The following is a 12,922-nucleotide window of genomic DNA, read 5'->3' on the forward strand; positions in this document are numbered from 1 at the left end:
TTTTTTTCCTAGATGTAATAATAGTCTATAAATATATTATTTGGGCAAATTGATATCTTAGACAGACTATTCTTGTCCAAATTCATTTTGCATGGATTTTACTGCTGTGAAATGTTCGCTGGGCCTCCCTGACTAATCTTCCACTGAGGCAAAGTTTATTTTTCTATTTGCCAAAGTTGTTTCACCAAGAATCCACAGAGCTCAGCCTCCAGATTTAAATAACACAAACTAAGTGGCATTATGCAAAAATGTGTATTTTTATACTAGGTTCATGAAGTTTGTGGTGGTGTCTTAATGCTGACTGGGAAAAGGGCTGGGAAAAATGCTTATTTATCTCTCCTCTGAAACATGGAATTTCCTCCAAGGTCAGTTGCTGGGATCTTGTTGTTCAGAATTGCACTGAAACTTTTGGAAATAGATGAGGCAAGTCCAATAATGTTAGACTATTTTAAGTATCAAAACCTGGGGTTTGGAAAGAATATATCCTATCATATAAAATGTAAACTTCCAATAAAACAATTGTCTGGTGTCAAGGTAGTTAGTGTTATCTCCTGAAATGGAAGTTTTCTACCATAGAGTGGAAGGAACAAATGGGTAAAGAACAGGAAATCTATACTTTACTACAACTGTCCTCTTTTTTGCAGTACTTCTCACTTTCTGTAACTTCGGCATCTCCTCCTGCAGGTTCTTTTATCCTTGTGTTGTGTTCTTCCTTTTGTCATATGTTACTTTAGAAAGTGCTTGGCAAACCGAGGACCACGAGCCAAATTCTGCTGTCTGTTGTGAAAATAAAGCTTTACTAGAATACAGCCACACCCATTTGTTTGAGTATTGTCTATGGTTGCTTTCCAACTACAATGGCAGAAATGAATAGTTGTGACAGGAACCATGTGGCAGACAAAGTCTAAAACATTTACTATCTGGCCCTTTACAGAAAAAGTTTGTAGACCCTTGCTTTAGAACAAGTTTACATTGTGAAAGAACAAGTTTTATGTGAGAAAAGTTGGATGAGAACTGGAACTAAGGGCTCCACAAAATACCAACCTGTTCTCTGGCAATAATTGTAATTTCTGCATATTTTCTATATCCCATTTTAAAAGATACAAGTATTTGAGTGTCATTTCTATGTACATTTTTACACAACATTCTTAATACAAGGAGGTATTAAGTTGGTGAAGATGCAGGTCTACACAGTTTGCTGTTGCACATTCCCTGATGACATTATAAACTAATCTTTTAAAAATATCTCTTCTGACTTATCTCACCTCCATAAAAATAGTTTAAATGTGTGGTTGCCTCTGAAGAATGAGAGGGTATATATTTTTATTCCTTTACTGATATTTGAATTTAAAAAATCATGTGCACAAATATATTTATTTAAAACATACATTAAAATTAGTACTTCCCAAAGAGTTTATTACATATCTGGTAATTATATTATACAAGGAATAGGCATTTTTTCATTTAATAAGATAGAATGTCATGTAAAAATAAGTTCATAACACAGTATTTTTCACATTACATTAGTCTATTTTGTGTTGATCTAAAGGAATACCCAAGGCTGGGTAATTTATGAAGAAAAGATGTTTATTTGGTTCACTGTTCTGCAGGCTGTACACGAAGCATGGTGGCAACATCTGCTTCTGGTGAGGACCTCAGGAAGGTTTTCTTCATGGTGGAAGGGGAAGGGGAAGCAGGAGTGTCACACAGTGAGAGATGGAGCGAGAGAGGGTCTGGGCTGTTTTAAGCAATCAGCTCTTGCTTGAACTAAGAGTGCAAACTCACTCATAACCACAGGGAGGGCACAAAGCCCTGCATGAGGGATTTGCTCCCGAGACCCAAACACCTTCCACTAGAACCCACCTCTGATAGTAGGGATCACATTTCAATATCAGATTTGGAGGGGACAAATATCCAAAATATATCACACATAAATTTTATTTAAATTTTTCTATACTTATAATCAATGAACTTTAGGTAAGAAAATTATAGCTCTGTTTAACTAAAGTGAAGATTCTCAAGCATGACCTTTCCAAACTGTTCTAAAACATAATAGAAGTAACCACTATTTATCGAGTACTTAGTAAGTATCAAATTTTTTAGGTAAAACATTTTAGTGAAACTCTCTAACAGCTCTGGAGGAGGTTATAGGTGAAGTAATAGAATAGAGGCTCAGAATTTAGCCCACTAGGGAAGCATAGGAAGGTAGGTGTGTCTGGGTCTGTAGCTCAGGCTTTTTTACAATACCAGGTGCTTCTGACTAAAGGCAGTTCTCTGTGGCATGCAGACTTTAAATGCACTTGGCGGCCATTTTCAGTAGAGACTCTGGGACAAATGAGACTTGAGGCAGGAAATAAGTTCTTGCTTGGACATATTGGGTCTCAAGCTCACTCTTGTTTATGTACTAATCAAATGCGTCACCATTTTTAGGTACAGGTTAGTGGGGCCTGGTGCATGTACAGTCAAAGCAAATGAACAGTAAATATACCATCCCACATTTCCTGTCACTGAGCCTTTGCTCCCACATTCCCTCCTTCTTGCTTAACATCTGCTCTTCTTCAATTTATCTGCATCTGATGAAAACGACCTGTCCTAAGAAGTCTAGCTCAACTGATCATAAAATCTGAAAACCTTCCCAGACTTCCTCAGTCATAAATAGTCTTTCTTTTTGAAGCATTTTGTCTTTACTTCTCTTTATGCCTCTTCACTGTAATCACCTAGAAGTGTATCTTCCTTCATAGGCATCTAGACTAGCCTCTTTTGTCTAAGTAGATGAGGAAGTCACTCAGGTTATTGTAAATCTTGTGGGTTTCTGTTTGCTTATTAGTGTTTTATAAGGGCAAAAGTGCACATATAAGTCTCAAGAGAAGCGAGACACAGCCCTATAACTGAACTTCCCAGATGGAAAGCGTATTGGGAAACTAAAGGAACCCATGCATCTTGTGGGTACAGCAGTCATCTTCCTTGGCCTTCCCAGCCTAACATCATACAGACCCTGTAGGAAGGAACCAAGGCCCATTCATCTTTGCATGGTAGCAAGTGTACTACCTCAAATATTGGAAGCATTGAGTGCCTGGAGGACAGAAGGATGGAGGTTTGCCTGGGTCGTGGAATGAATATTTTCCTTAGAGGAGGATCCCATTCCAATAGCAGACTGAGTGAACTTGATTACCCATATATTAATACTTTCTTTTTTCCTCTCCATTCTTTTCTCCATAGCCAAAATCCTTCTGCTGAAACTGTCATTATGCACTATTACAATGCTCAGTTTCCAGACTGTCATACGCCAATTTCCATCTCACTCTCTGTGAGTTCATTACAGCAAGGCCATGACACATAGAAGACTCTCAATAAATGTTGACTGAATAGGTGGCTAGCAACCAGCTGTAATATCATTCTGTGCACACATTATGTGTGAGATACAAGGGTCTGAGGAATTCTCCCCACAGAGTTTGTATTTTCACTAAAAGGAGGGAGTTATTACATTTAGATGCACAAGCTCTTCATTTTGTATATAGGCTAATTGCCTGTTCAGAAAAACAACTACATACTTGTAGTGAAAATGCAACTCTGTGGCTTATGAGAGCTACTTTATTATTTAATGAAATTTATTTATGCAGAAGAAACTAAAGATTAAAAAATATATATTCAAATACTAAATAAATACTTTAAATGATATCAAATTTGAGGGAAAGATATGAAAGCTCTGCATCTGGGGTCTGGATAAGTGTTGAGAGAAGGCTTGTATCTTTAGCCGAGGAAACGGATAAAAATAGGGAGAATGTGATAAGTTGTAAGGAATAATTCTGAATTGGCACAAGCAGGAAAGGTAGGATTTGCCTGCTGCTTTGAGCATATCCTTCACGTTCATTATGCTGTAGACCATTAAGCTATTTTATGGGCAAGAGAGAAGTTCAAGTACAGCACAAGTTGCCAAAAGGATTATGAAGTTCATTTTGATTGATCAATAATTAACTGTACCTTGTGAAATTATAGGCTTGACTAACTGTGGAATGTATTGTAGTGAACAGCCCAAGCTGCCAGAAAGAACAGAGAAGACAGAAGAAAAAGCAATGGAAACTGAAACATCTGTCCCCTTCATGCTGTAAAAGCTAGTAACCAAGATCTCACTGTTTCCTTCTCTATCTGAAGGACAAACAGCATAAAGCAGGGATTGGATTGATACAGGACACTACAGAAGATGTTTGCTTATAATTATTTCTAGCACTGTTTTTGAAGCTCAGAGAGAAAACATTTCCAATTATTCATCAAGCTCTTGGAACTCATAGGCCTCTGTAATAGGGATTTAGCAGAACAACAAATAGCATGCAAGAATACAGATGAAAGGAAGGAATGTGAAGAGATTATTACCATAAAAAGCAAATGACTATTTGATGAAATTGCAACAATACGGAGAGTCATAGAGATACAGAAAAGTAATGCTAATTAATAAATATATAGTTGTTTAGCATTGATTTGAATTATGTCATAGCTATGAAATGAGTATTACCTGTCATTTTCTTTTCACAGGTGAATATCAAAGGAAGAGAGGCAGACCTTCTGAAAGATAATTATTGTAGAGTTTGTATTATTTCAGTAGCTGTCTTGGAAAAGCTGCCTACCTTAGACCATTGACAGCTCAAATTTTTAAAATATTTGTTTAAATACCTTTTAATAGTATCTGACAGCCTTAGTCTACCCAAATACATGATGATTTTTATTACTTATTTGTGGATTACACCCTGTATACTTCTAAACAGATTTTGAGCATTGTTTAACATAGACTATCTTAAATCTAAAACAAAGCATGAGGGCTGACTATCTCTGCTCCTGTTCTATAATTCCTCTGCATCCTGTTCCTCCTTTGCTAGTATGGAGAAAAGTTAAATTATCTATAGATAATGACAATTATAGCAGAGATATGCTTTAAAAACTTGCATTTGGCAGATTTTTAAATACTGAGTGCTGTCAAAGTGGAAGGGAGGGAAGGCAAAATTGCTTTCTAGCCACATATAGCTGGGCCATCCTTCCAACAGTATACGTCAGTCCAGGAAATAGATTGCTGTTCAAAAATACATTGAATTTAGTTTTTTCAGTTACCTTTGAGTAGATGACACATTTCTATTTATTTTTAAATAAAATACAATATTTTAAGGAAAAGGTAACAAAGACATTCAAATTAAGTGGCAGTATGGAGTCTCAAAGTCTCCTCTATTGTCCCAAACTGTAAGAAGCTGCCATTGGCTAAACCTTTCAGTAATGACATTGAAGAGCTCAGTGGTCCATTCTGTCATGAGCCCTGTTAGCCCCAGCACCTCCTTCAGAGGGCACAGAGCTGTTTAGGGGACTTGGCAGTTAAAGTCTTTGAGGTTCTGTGTAGTTTTGTATTTTTTTTTCTGTAAACAACTAAAATTTCTGTTTTATAGGCATAAAATACTTGTTCGAGTAACCAAGCATGTGACTCACGATGGCATAGCCTAATAAAGTAAATCAATTTGCTACCTGTTAATGCTGTGCTTTAAAGGAATTAGGAAGTTAAATTTGCAGTTTGGAAAGGTTCACATTTATAAATTAAGCTACATCTGCCACCTATATAACGTTAATAACTATTAGCTCTACAAACCTGCATAATTGTAGTTCTAAACAGAAGATCGCTTCCTGGTTAGCTTGTGGGTGAAGAGGTAATAAAAGAAGTCAAATGTTCTAGGACCTTTAAAGAACTAGAACTTCGACAATACCAGTTAGGTAAATAAATACACGTGTATGAAATAGGATTCCACTTATTTTTGAACAGGAAGGGAATTTAAAGAGAAGGGGAGAAATAAAGAAAGAAAAGGTATCTAGTCATTTTCTATGCATAGTCTCCTGAAATTGAGAATAGGAAAAATATTTCAGTTTTATACTGATTTTCTTATAGCTTTTGGAAGTTATTTATTTACATTACACTAAAATACCACAATAAAGTTTTTGTTTACTATGATTTAAAGTAAAGTAAATGTTTTATGACCAGGATTTAAAGTTACATTTATGACTGCAAATAATTCTTTGGAATAAATATTTCCCAGTTTTGCTCTTATACTAAACAAATCTGCAGCGTGTTACTTTAAAAATGAAATAAAGCTTGTGTTCATAGTGACAGTCAATAACACTACAGCATAATAATCAATTGCTATTTGTAGCAGCAGGACTAGCAGTGGGGGCAGATCAGTGCAAATTACTGTCACTGTGTGCTGTCATGTATGCAGCCAGCCTGTAGAACCCAAGACAAATGATGCCCTACGCAATAGAAAGAGACAGTACTTAGTCATACCTGCACAACAGCAAAACCACGCCTGCCAGCATCAAATGTAACAGGAAAGTGGATATAAATTTGAAACATTGATGGGTAGGAAAAATAAATTAATCCAGCTAAGAGTTCTGGTCCCAAAATTTAAAGTTAAATGCTTATCCTTTTTTTTCTATGAGCTGGAAATAGGTGGATTACAGGTGTCTAGGGATCCACAAAAAGGTTAGATGGCTTTTTAGTGAACATCAGAGAAGTCTGCGCTGTACTTTACTCCAGTGTTGCAGAGATGACTCTAAAACCAGATATTGAGTGTAAATCACTTGCTATGGCCAATTCTAGTGACAAATTGGAATCATCATTTATTTCACATACAAATAAGAAACAACCTGTAAGAGGAGAAAATCCATGTTTATCAGTATCTTTAATCATTAAACTATTTTTAAAAATTGTTTTCAGTTTTATATTTAATTTGAAGAAAGAAAGAATTCCTCTGGTCTGACTTTGGGAAACTCTTAAATCTTTTAACAAACCAAGCAGGTTATTTTGAAGCTAGACCTGCTGACTCTCTACCTGGGTCTCTTTGACTAATGAATCTGGCCAGATTGTCTGCTCTTTGCAGGGAGGTAATACAGAGCAATGGGAAGGAAACAAACTTGCTTTCCGCATTCAAATCCACACATACCTATATTTACAAAAACCAAGTTCAGCAAATTGATGGTACACTAATCCCTCTATTTCTAACATTCCTCAGTAGTTAATTAAATCTGCAGAGAAGTATATTAACTCATTGAGGAGAAACATGCTTCAAATGTTAGCTTGAACAGAATCAGAACTGGCTATGTAATTTACTCCACAGTCTTCAAAATAAATCTATTTTGAATCTTTGTTCAAAAATAGTAAAGAATTTCAACATGGCAACAACAGAACATTAAGCCAAACATAGGGCCTTTCTATGTCAAGAACCCCTTATGACTGCACGGGTTGTACCTCCATGAAGCCAGCCCTCAATAGGAGAGTTTATCTTTCTTCTCTTCAACCTCATAGCAAACATTGGCCTAGTTTGGCTTAGGTTACTTAATCAATCCTTGGCAGACTGATTCTGAAGACAGGGGTTGCAGACTGATAGCCTTCAGGCTGAAGTTGGCCCAGAGACATATTTCGTTTAAACTGATGGGTGAAAATTATGGGTGAAGACTAAGTAACAGCTGTTCTCTTTGGATGAGACTTGCTCAATTCAGGTTTTCACAGTCCCTATTATTCTTTATTGATTTACAGTGAGCCATTTTTGCCCCTTACCTGCTTAGCCCCTGTTGACTCTTGAGTTTGCCACCTATTACACGGAAATGAAAATCTTTGGCCAGCATTTTATGCTCCTAAAACCAGCACAAATAATGGCAGTAAAAGCTTCTTGCTGATAAAACTATATATATATATATATATATATTTGCTAAAGCACAAATGAGGTAATAGTATTGATGAAATATGTACTCAGTAAACTATTCTCTCGGTAAAAATGACATTAACTCAGTACCCTATCTAACAGAAACCTGTTGGGACCAACTGTCATTTTCTATTTCACCCTGTTTACTTCACTGATGTAAATGGAAAAACTTCAAGAATTCATTTACCAATATGCTGAGCCATTTACAATTCTGAAATCATATTATAAGCAACTAACAAACACCAAGGGTAGAGGTGAGGGGACACTTAAGTATAATTAAAATAAATTGAAGCGACCCTCAAAAGGAAACTGCAATCTATGAAAAATAGCAACTCTCTTCCCAAGTATAATGACTGTATCAAACATGTCTGAGCTATATACATTATTGGAAATGTGACAATTCACCTGATTATTAAACATCTTGGTGACAAACTGTACTTTCTCAAAAGGGAACAAATAACCTGAAAATTAATGCACCTGAGATTAAAAAAAAAATCCTGCCAAATATGACAATGCCTTGAGTTCAATATGGTGGTTTCCTCATTGACAGTTCATGTTATTAACGTCTTAAAAGAATGACGCCGTCTTACAACTCCATCACTGGTTGACTCCGATTGCAAACCCAATTCAAATTTCTACTGGTTTCAATTTCCTAGATTTATTCCAAGATAGAAAGTTTGTGCCAATTTAATTGTGATTAGTCTTAACTTTTGGCCTAAGCTCACATATGAGAAGATGAACAAATTCCGGAACTTTTTTTTATTTTTGCAAATGATCACATTTGAGTACACTTTCAGGCTCCCAACTAATAAAATGAAAAATTTAGCATAAACTTCTGGTCTTTGCTGTATTTTACTGATAAAATCTGTCTGCCTTGTTTGAAAAATAAGGCATTTGAAAAATAAAAAAGAATGCAAGTGGTAATACACTTGAATCAACATCATGCCATGATGAGCCACTCTGTCTATGACGTCATGTTTATATAACTTCATATTATAGGATTTTTTCTTTGTTCTGCTTCCATATCCCAAATTATAATTTCATTCAAGGAAATATTTGTCATGTAACTCAGCATGGATTAGAACTATCTTCAGGAGACTGATTTAAAAGTGTTATTGATGCTTACCTGGTAGAGAAAAGACATGACTACTGCTAACATTACTACAATTTTCCTAAAGATGTCCCTTTTTAATATCCCTTTTAATGCTGGAGATTATCTAAAGGCTTTCAATCTTTCTGTTTAAAATATTCACCACAGAGCTTAAACTAGGTGTATAAGAAATTATTTGTTTAGAACAAAGTCAAGGTGGAGTAATACGTGTTATAGAAAATGTTTTCCATGGAAAAATCTATCTCATGAGGGTGTGAGTTATTTGAACCAGGAAGGCTACAAAGCTAGCACCACTAGCCCATATTTCTGGGCTGTTTGCTTTTCATGAGGTAGTCTAGGTATATCTACTTTCCTCTCTTGATTGTCACTTTTCTGCATTAATCTCCTTTTACAATTGGCAAATTCCATTTCATGTTTTCTGTAATATGTACGTTTTGTGAGTAAGAAAGCTGGCTCACAGGAACAGGAATAAAACTTTGACTTGATAAGAATGAAATAGCACTAAGTGGAAGCATGCTTTGCACACTTTTTTTATTGTATAGAACCATCTGGAACCAAATGGGCCAGGGATGAGGCTGACTTTGCAACTCTGTGGTTGATTTAACCTTCACAAATTCACATGTCTAATAAATGTCACGACGAAGATCTGCACCTATGCTCAGAGGCCCCAGCTCTTTCCATTCTGCCTTGTTGTCTTTCTGGAGGCTGTGTGGGTGATAGGGCTCGGTCCCTTAAAAGCCTCATCAGTAAACGACCCAGATGATACCTTTGAGTGTTTTTTAGCTTTTGTTGGTTACAAGGTTTATAGAACTGAAAATTCAAAAGAAAAATATTTCCCCTTCCCTCATGACTCCAAAACAAGTTTAAAACTGGTATTATTGAATGATAAATTCTCAAGAAAGACGCAGTAACAGATTTTTGTTTGTTTGTTTGCTTTACAGACTGATTTTGCTGTATTGCCCAAGCTGGTCTGGAGTTCCCAGCCTCAAGTGATCCTCCTGCATCAGCCTCCTGAGTAGCTGGGATTCCATACTCAAGCCACTACTCCCAGCAGGAGATTTTTTTTTGAAGTGCTTTTCTCAAGGTATCAAAGAATCTGTGCAGATTGCATGTGATTACCTAGAATGAAAATTTAGTAGAATCTTCTAAATTATAAGACAAATATTAATCTCTATTCTTTATATATTCAGTGTTAAGTGTAATTATTTGAAAATCTGTTTTCATTCATCAAATTTTTGTTGAAGGGATAGTATACATGCAACAACGAATGACACATTGTCCTCTCCTTAGTTTGCTTATAGTGATTGATAAAGTACCTGTGTAACTTTTTTCAGTTAACCAAAATACTAATTTTGTCTTTCTTCTGGATACATGGTAGCATACAGCGTGTAAGAGACCATATATAGAGAAAAAAGACTCAGAAATTCAGGTATTGCAGGTACAAATATCAGTCTCATGACAATCTCATATATGTAGATCCTTTTTGTGTATGTACTTAAAAAGTAAAATGCAAACTCAGTGTTATAATAACTTTGTCAATTAACTAATTTTACAATCTGTAATTTCATCACAAACTTTCGAAGTACTATAAACACTAGTTATTTTTGATGCCCTTTCTGTTTTCTGCAAACTCCCATGTGAAATAAATAGCAGTGCATTCAACTCCATCATTCATTGGTAATCCTGTTCTTTATAAATAGAGAGAAAAAAAGGAATCCTAGAAAAGCCCATTTATTTTATGTAGCATGTATATGATAAAGAGCATATCAAGATTTTTATTAAAATAGAAAGTCACATTGACTGTTTGCTTGCAATGCTGACAGTATGCTCACAACTGTTGGTTCCAAAAAACATTGTGAAGAATTTTAATGATCTAAATTGTAAGAAATGCATTAACTAAAGGTGGTGAAGAATCTCTAGCTCTAATTTGCAAACTCCTTTTTTTATCACATCCTTTTCTTACTTTGGGTTTTGTCATATGAATAGGTATAGCCGTATGGGAAGATATAAGATTGATTGGATAGCAGCAACTTAAAATAATGTGAATGGATCTAAAATTCAAGATTTTGTTGAATAAAATATGTTTAACTTGTATTTTTTACTCAGAAGAAAAAAAAACTTGAAAGTTATTTTATTAGTATTGTACTATTTAAATTTCTAATTATTCACATTTACAAGAAGAAAGGAAAAAGACACAAAAGTATATTGTGTTTCACATCTTGGAAGATACTGGTGAAAAGGCCCAGAAACTGGACACTAAGAAAAAGAAACCTGAAGTAAAGAAAGATGCTGCCAGTGGCAAGGTGAAGAAAAAGCACCCCAGGGCCAAAATGCCCAATAAGGGAAAGCCCCGCTGCAGCTGAAACCCTGTCTTGGAAGGATCAACAGATATTCCTAATCCGAGGAGTGCCCTGTGGAAGAGGAAGTGTTCAGCAGCTAAATGCAGGATTGAAAAGAAGAAAGGAGATGGTTCTTGCCCCTTTCACAAAGCAAGTTGGTGGTAACAAGAATGGTGATCCCCCAGTGTGTAAGCTTGGCCATATGCCTACTTATTATCCTACTGAAGATGTGCCTCAAAAGCCATTGAGCCTTTACAAGAAACCGTTTCATCGGCATGTGAGAAAACAGAGATTGTATCACTTCCAGGTCCCCTCTGTTTTCCCTCATTTGTCACCACAAAAGCCAAAGGATAGCTTTCCTGAGACAACTGAGCCACTTGTTCATTGTGATTGGACCTCTGGTCCTCAATTGAGCTTCTCTGTGTTGAACACAACAGAAATTTGTCACTGCTACCTCCAGCAAAATTAGTGTAAAAATCCCAATGTTTCTCACTGATGCCTACTTGAAGAAGAAGCTGCATAAAGCCAGAGACCAAGAAGGTGAGATCTCTGACACAGAGAAAGGGAAATACAAGGTTACAGAGCAGCGCACAATCCATCAGAACATGCTGGGCTCTCAACTGATGCCAAAACTCAAAGCTGTTCCTCAGCTCCATGGCTGTCCGTGTTCCATGTTCTTTCTTGTGAGTGGAGATTATCCTTACAAATTGGTGCTCTAAATTTCTAACAAAGAACTCTGATTAAAACAAATGAAACATTTTGAAAAAGCACAGTAATCCTTCATTATCTGTTAGTTAAAATTTGCATATAGAATCAAACTTGTCAATGACAAAAATGTTATCTAATTTTAAAAGAAAAGATTTTGAAAAATTGGCTATTGTGAATATTTTATTTTTGGTTAAATGTAAATTTGCTGTATGTACCAGAATCTCAAGAAAAAAAATTGAACTGAAAATAAATGCTTGCATGCATGGCTTTTAAAGAGATAGAGTATTACTTTTACTATTCAATACAAATAAACACTATTTGTTTTTATCAGAAATAAGGTTGAAATTTACTTTTAGTAAAATGCTACCTAGTTAAAATCATAATTCTGTTGGCATACATGAAGTTTTGGATAAACCTGGATTTTAATTTATTTCTTACATTATATGATCTATTTATAGATTATAAGAATAGACACCAATAGATAAAATCTATATGTTCCACATAGAAGGAGATTCATATTATGTTATTTAGTGAATAATAATGAATATCAAATTTTGCTTAGTTTGGGGAAAAACCTAAATTTCATAGAACACAGATATAGTACTTGAAGAAAGAGTAATGCCTGGCTAACAAGGGACCCTGAGAGAGAAGGACGTGTCTGATATCTAGAAAGTTATTGGAACTAGCACATGGTTAGTTTATCAGTGTTGCAATTTTAAAAATTAACAACTCTGTATAAAACTCAGCAAAATTGACAACCAACAATACTACCACTAGAAATGTCATTTGTTTTTTCAAAGATGTCCAGTGAGATATTTTGCAGCACTTAGGATTCATCAAAGTGTAGCATATGTAATATGGGAAAGTAGCTTTCAATAATTGCCCAACCCTTAAAATGGTGGCAATTGCTGAGGGCCTAATATGATTTGGCAAAAAGTGCCTTATGTCCTTCAATCAAGAGCTGATTTAATCTTACTACAAAAACGATAGTGGTTTTCTTGAAGTCCTATCTAGTCTCTATTGGTCTAGTGATGTAG

The sequence above is a fragment of the Pongo pygmaeus genome, chromosome 11, assembly GCF_028885625.2.
Source record: "Pongo pygmaeus isolate AG05252 chromosome 11, NHGRI_mPonPyg2-v2.0_pri, whole genome shotgun sequence".
Lineage (NCBI taxonomy): Eukaryota > Metazoa > Chordata > Mammalia > Primates > Hominidae > Pongo > Pongo pygmaeus.